At 40.2% G+C, this 7,326-nt stretch overlaps 1 non-coding gene across 1 annotated transcript; it reads left to right on the top strand.

The window, feature by feature from the left end:
- The first annotated feature begins 3,706 nt into the window (after positions 1-3,706).
- LOC118969292 (U6 spliceosomal RNA) lies at positions 3,707-3,813 on the top strand. The gene has a single exon (XR_005057249.1). It is a non-coding gene; the product is annotated as a U6 spliceosomal RNA (small nuclear RNA).
- Positions 3,814-7,326: the final 3,513 nt, after the last annotated feature.

Genomic DNA, 7,326 nt, shown 5'->3' with positions numbered 1-7,326 from the left:
ATACCACTGAGTAAGTAGATTCTATCTTAATGTAATTAGACTGGTCCAGAATTTTCCCTTCAGTCCTTCTTTCCTCAGTGCAACGACTTAGCTTCAGAATCTTTTCCTGAGTTTCAGATGATGACATTGTTGGAAAATGGGAGTATTTCTAGTACTGCAGAGATACAGTGATGAGTCTTGTCTTTTCTAGGCATTTCCTGGAATCACGGAGACCAATTCTAAAAATCAGGCAATTTGATGTAATAGTTGTGTGGTTTTAAAAACAATGAATTGACAGTTTTGCATAAATCAGACTAAGCTGCTGTCTTGCCAATGGGTTTCAGCCCTGGGCAAGTTTGCTATGGATTCAATGTGACCAAGGAAAATGACAGTAAAATGTTCTTGGAGTGAAAGGGTTATACCCCACTTTATTTCCAGGTGGTAGGCCAGTCACTAAAATCCTGTTCAAGAGTGAATCTGCATGCAGGAAGCCGGTCTCTGCATCTGGGCCCCTCTGCCTGCACAGCCGTCCTCTGGGCCTCTCTGCACAGTCGTCCCACACAGCTGTCCTCTGGGCCTCTGTCCTCGGCATTGCCACCACTCCAGCCTCTGCTCTGCTCTCCTGTAGCCTTGCAGCCCTGCCACCGTGTCGCACACAGAGCACTGGGAGGAGCCCTTTATATAGAGTCAACAGCCATGTATTGCCCACAGGTGTGTAATGAGCTAGTTAACCAGGGCCAGGTGAGAATCCTGGCCACAGGAACTCTCATTTTATCCACAGCTGCCTTAGCTACTCCTTCCCTACTTACTTCAATCTTCAGCACTCCAGTTTCTTCCCAGATTTTGAAGGCATTATGCCCAAGGAGTTTGAAGGTACCCCAGGCCACCTTTTCTGACACCTTCCCCTGTTCAACCATCAGCAGCAAGTCTGATTCCCCTATTTGAGGCAACAGAGGTCACATCCATGGGGAATTGAGAGACAGCAAATCATGCTCATTGTTAGGAGTATAACTCATACTTTTCTCATCTGAACTTGATGGCCTGGGAGATCTAGCCAAGCATTACTGAGATCCTGCCTATGGAACTATAGGGGAAACATAAACTAGTAAAACTCAGTCCTTACTTATAAGTTGCACTTCATCTCACTGGGCAGTAACTATAATGCCAGGCAAAATGAAAGAAGAGTTGTGACAGCAGAATCTTGAAAGGAGAACTTGACTATTATTGGGTGGACAAGGGAAAATCTGCTGGGTTTTGAAGATTAAGTAGTGTCTATATTTGCAAATACAAGGGAAATGACTTTTCAGGTAGAGGAAAGAGCTAGACAAAGACATGGAGACATGAAAGTGTGATGTATGAAGATGGAGCCCAAAAAATAGCAATGCTTGGAATAGAATGGCAAGTCTACTGCGTATCAAGTGCATTGTAGAGCCATAAGATAGGCCTTGTTCCTATCTGTTCCTTTCCTTCCTAATAATACTATCACCATTAGTAAATATGTATGTGTTTGTTTATTTGCTTATATTTTCTAATGTCTTTACAAGTTTATGGATTTCTAATATAACTTAAACATGTTCTCTGGAAATATATATATAGAAGGACAAACTGTCCTATCATCATGCCAGAAATCTGCCACTGATGCTGTTTTTCATTTCTAGTAAGGATTCTTGGGTTCACAATTATAGAAGGAGACAAATATTTTAACCATCATTTCAAAAATATCAGTTGCATGTCACTCTTGCCAATTTTTCTGTTTTAATATTCAGAACTATTATGTTCTATTATACTATTTGGTCCTGAGAGCACCACCGTTCTTGATGAGCCCCTTTTCTTGGGCTTCTGCTGAGACAGCCTCCCTCCTTCAGGGCTTTGCAGCCAGTGAGCAGAACCTCCTCAAACTGATTTTGTAAGTTGTTAGTTTTACTAAACTTCCCTCAGGAGAACTCATTGTTGGACCTTTCCGCAGCACAAGGCCATCCAGTCAACCACTGAGACACAGCCCCATCCTACAGAGTCATCTCTTCCAAGCATCATGCACAATCAAGAGCATGGGGACAGTAGAGTTGTTTTTCTTTTACTGACCCTTTAAGGCTGATCTTTCTAAAACAATTATGACCATGTCACCCTGACATCTAAGATCATGGCAACTCCTTAACATTTCTCAAGGGCAAGTCCAAAGTGCTTCATTCAGCATATTGCTCTACATGGTGGGACTCCTGGCTTTGCCATCTCCTATAGCTCTCGCTGATCTAACCTCTCTTAGAGACATAATATAGTTCTTGGAGAATTTATGCAAACCTGTTCTTTCTGATTAGGATTGTCTCTGTTTTATTTCTATTTTCAAATTTCAAAAAGTATGTGGTTTAGAAAGTAAAATAGTTCTATAAGGCTAAGGAAAGTGTTTCCAGGCTCATCCTTCTCATTCTTGACTCCCACTCCCTCAAAACAACCAAAATTTACATTTTATTATGTCTTCTCTGTATTTCTAAATAACATGCTTATATTGATAGTTCTAAATTTTTTCAGGTGTTGATATTATGTATTGACCTCCAACCATATATAATAAAGATTTAGCTTTTAATACACACACACACACACACACACACACACACACATTACCAGTATCTTGATCTTCCTAATTAGTTATGACATTTGGTTAGCTCAATATTTAGTGTTTATGTTATTCTCACTTTAAATATTAGTCACAGAAGGTCCATGAGGATACTTTGGTTACAGTTTCTGTCCTATTTTGTTTCCCTGGATTTAATACTTGTCTTTTTTAAATTCATTTTCTTGGTTTCCTATGTACCTAATATTTATTAATCCCAAATTCCCTAAAAAAAGGGTTCTTCTCCAATAATTTCAAACACATCCGATAATCTATCTATTGCACAGTTTTCTTTTGTCTTTTGATCCTTCCATTCGTGTTGCAGTCTTAACTGACTGCTGCAGAGCTGTCATTCTGGGACCTTCCTCTACCCACTCCCATGGTGGGGCCACCAGCTACTCCCTCCTTTTGTTGGAAAACCCCCTCTAATAGCTTCCTGAAAAGGAAAGGAAATTCAATTGGTGGTACAAGCATAGGGTAATCACTATAAATATTCCTGCTCAAAAAAGGGGAAGCAAGATATACAAAGGAGTCACTGCCCATAGCAATTCTGAAATCCAACAAGGAGAATATTAGAATTTCCTCCATTTGTTTTCAAGGTCTGGGAATTCTTCATGGCTCTCAGCCTTACTGTCTGGGCTGCTGTCCACTCTCTGAATCATCCTTCTTTTATTACGAAAGGTAGCACTTGTTTGTAGATAAATAACATCTTCAATCTGCTTCCTGCCCAAAGAATTTTGGGGGCCCCATCACCTCTTTTCCTTTTGTCTGTCTCTGTCCCTTTCAGTCCAAACCAGCAGTGTTTCTGTTGCTATAGTGCTGTGGGGAAGTTGGGGTTCCTATGGTCAGGATCCTCACTGAACTTAAACCACTTGGTGATGTAACTGCCCTGTTGCTAGGCTACCGCTTCCACACCTTTAGGCAATAAGCTATTATTGCTCTATATAGAGAGCTCAGCCCAGTGCTCTGGGAGGCAGAGATGCTAGTGCTCGACCTACAGCCAGAGAACAAGCCGGGTAATAAACCCTTTCACCCCAAAGAAACATTCTACTCTCATTTCTTCAGTCACATTGAATCCATAGTGACCTTGCTGAGGGCTGAAACCCATTGGCAAGACAGGTACTCACTTCAGCAGCACATACACTAAAATTGGAACAAGACAGAGAAGATTAGCATGGCCTCTGTGCAAGGATGATATGCAAATTCATGAAATATTCCTATTTTTTGAAAAAAGAAATACATATTTTTAGATACATTGGGTCTTCATTCACATTTAAAACACTTAGAGCTATAATGGTGAAATGGATGTCCTGTTGTTGATGAAGGTGACTTTTGGGTCTGACCCAAGGGGAGGGGCTTATTTTCAGGAGGACCACGTGATTAGAGGGCTGGAACTTTCAGTCCTTCCCCTCCCTAGGGGAGGGGAGAGGGGCTGGAGATTGACTCAGCCAGATGTCAATGACTTAGTCAACAATGACTATGTAGTGAAGCCTCCATAAAAAGCAAGTTAACAGATTTTTTTTCTCCTTTTCAGAGAGCTTTCATATTTGAAGAACCACAGTGTTTCCATGTGCCCCCAGATTGGGCCCTAAGGACATAAATTCCTTTGTTCAGTATCTCACTCTATGTATCTCTTCATCTAGCTGTTGATTCATATCCTTTATCATACCCTTTAACAGAGTGGGAAATGTAAACAAGTGTTTCCATGAGTTCTGTGAGTTGCTCTAATAAATTAATCAAACTGAAGAAGGAGGTCATTGGAACCTCCAATCTGCAGCCAGCCAGTCAGAAGCATAGGGAACAGCCTGGGGCTTGTGACTGGAATCTGAATTGAGGGTGTGGGCAGTCTTGTTGGACTGAGCTCTCAACCTGTGGAATCTGATTTTATCTCCTTCCAGGTGGGTGCTGTCAGAATTGAGTTGAATTCTCAGACATCCTGCTGGTGTCCAAGAATTGTTTGGTGTTGTGTGGTGGAAAAGTCCCCTACATTGGAATTACGTCCTGGGAATCTATTTAATAGTTTTCTCAAAAACTTTGTAGGACTCCTGGGAAATTCACTGGGATCTACACCATTAGACAAATGCCACACTTATCAATCTCCTTTAGGTAAGCTTTCCTCTATAATGAGCTGCTACTGAGAAGGCTGAGCTAAGCTTCCCACAGGCCCCTTCATTTGAGAAGATTTCTGAGATACATCTCTAATCTCTTTAAAGGGCCTTTGTGGACTGAGTAATAACTTGGTCCTTTGTTGTGATGTCTAAAAAAAAATGTTTTAGAGTATCCTTGACTTTATCTCTAGACCATTTTTCTGACAGTACACAGAAGCCATTTCTTAATTTCAGCATTTTTCATTCTCTGTAGAGGAGGAGAATTTTCATAACCATCAAATTCTGGCTGCTTTTTGTTTACCAGTCCTTCCCTGAAGTGATCTCTCTCCTCTTGCATTTTATCATAAGCAGCTAGAAGAAACTAGACAGCATATTCAACACTCTTGTTGGAAGTCTCTTTAGTGGGATTACCAAATCCATAAGCACTTTTCCTGCTTTCTATGTAAGAGCAGATGAAAGATTGCTAACATTTCTTCCAGTACATAAAAGGATTCTTGCAGTTTCCAATAATATGTTTCTTTCTTTTTAGCCCTCATAGGCAGTGCCCTCAAGGTCCAGATTTCCACTGTCAGTTTGTTAAAAGCAATTTGGGCTGCCTTTAAAATGCTCCTCAGTATCTGTCCAGCCTCCTCCCACTGTCTGGTCCCAGTGCAGCTCTGAAATTTTTTAGTATTTGTTACAAAGGCACCTCACTACTAGTGCCAACATATATATTAGTTATGTATTACTATGTAACAAATTACCCCAAACTTAGTGGACTAATATAGCAAATATTATGGCACAGTTTCTGTGTATCAGGAATCCAGGTGAAGCTTAGCTGGGTCCTCTGGCTCAGTGTCTCTCACAAGGCTCCTATTAAGGTGTCAGAGAGACTGCAAACATCTCAAGACTTGAATAGGGATGAGCCCTCTTCCCAATTCATATATATGGTTGCTGGCAGGATTCAGTCTGTTAGGCAGAAAGACAGACATGAGAGGGATGGAACAAGGTTGGGGCCAACCAAGAACTCAGGGAGTTGATCAGATAAAGCCAGAGAGCCAGTGATAACTCAGAGTCAATTAAATGAAGCTACAGGAACAAGGAGTGACTTGAAAGGCAAAGACATTTCCCAGATAAGAAACCTCAGAGCACAGGCACTCTGCAAATGACAAAAATTCCCCAGAAGGAAAATTTCAGAGTGCAGCCCATGCCTTAACTCTGCCAATCAGATCAAGTCCCCAAGGCCAAAGAAGGCCAGTCAAGGACTTCTTTGCCCTGCCAAAATCCCATGTCTCACAATAGGCAGTTGGGCCATATGCTCCTAGGTTAGAGGCCCACTCTGTTTCAGAGCATAATTAAACTTGGCTTTGCTTTCTTGACTTTGATGTCATGTTTCATTCTATCTGAATCTGACTTCCCTGTGACTCCAAACCAAGTGACACCCCAACAAGTTCCTGGCAGGCTGTTAGACTGAGGGCCTCGGTTCCTCACTGGCTTCTTACCATGTAGGCCTCTCCATTGAGCAGCTCACAGCATGGAAGTTTGCTTTATCAGAGCAAGCAAGTGAAAAGAGCCAGGGAAAGGAGTGAAAGCAAGACAGAAGTCACCATCATTAAAACCCAGTCTTGAAAGAGACATCCCATCACTTTTTCCATACCTATATTAATTATAAGCAAGCCTCTCTAGCCCATACTGAAGGGAAGGGGCTTACACACAGGCATGAATAAAAAGAGGCAGGGAACATTGGAACTCATTTCAGAAACTGCTGAACTATAACTTCATAAAGATGCATTATTGGGTAGTTATTATTTTAAAAATTAATATTTGTTCAAAGTTCATTATGTGACACTCACTATTCTAAGTATTTTGTATACCCTCATTTGATTTTCATAACAACCCTGTGAGCAAAGTACTATTATCACCCTTATTTTACATATGAGGAATCTCAGAATTTGAGCTGAAGTTATTTAAATTTAAGAGTTTAAATAATTTGCCTAGGATTTGCAAAAAGAAATTAAGTCAATATTTAAACCCAGACAATATGGTTCTAAAGCCTCTTAACCACAATTTGCACCTTCTTATAAAAAATGTAGGACTCTAGGGAAGAATAGATTTGTAATTGGATCCAGACATTGTGGAATGTCCATTAAGTAAAAAAATTTAGAGCAGTTTTCCTTTCTCTGAAGTTTTCATGGTGGTGGTATGAAAGAAAGAGGATGATAAAGATCTCTACATTAACTTTAAGTTTTTATAAATATTGTTTTCATAGGGAAACACATAATTGGACAGATTTGAGTGATTTGCTCTAGACACTAGATTATATGCTGCTTTTTAAATATTATATCATATTTTCCCACATCATTAATCATTTTTGAAAAATATGACAATGTCTACTTTTTGAGCTTTAACTCAGTATTCATATCACAGTGCTTCATTGACTATGACATTTTAAAAGCTAATTTATTTTTTACTTTTTTGAAATCAGAAAGCCACAGAGCCATTCTGAGAGTGCTTGGAACATCTGTCCTTCAAAGTCACAGTGTGTTGCTCTGTGAAATTCTGAAAGAAAAATAATTGCTAGAACATATTGCTAGAATACAACACAGAGTGACAGGCAATATGGAAACTAGATGTTCTTCTTTCCCATACGCT

The sequence above is a fragment of the Manis javanica genome, chromosome 5, assembly GCF_040802235.1.
Source record: "Manis javanica isolate MJ-LG chromosome 5, MJ_LKY, whole genome shotgun sequence".
Taxonomy (NCBI): domain Eukaryota; kingdom Metazoa; phylum Chordata; class Mammalia; order Pholidota; family Manidae; genus Manis; species Manis javanica.
This window is presented reverse-complemented; position numbering and strand designations above follow the sequence as displayed.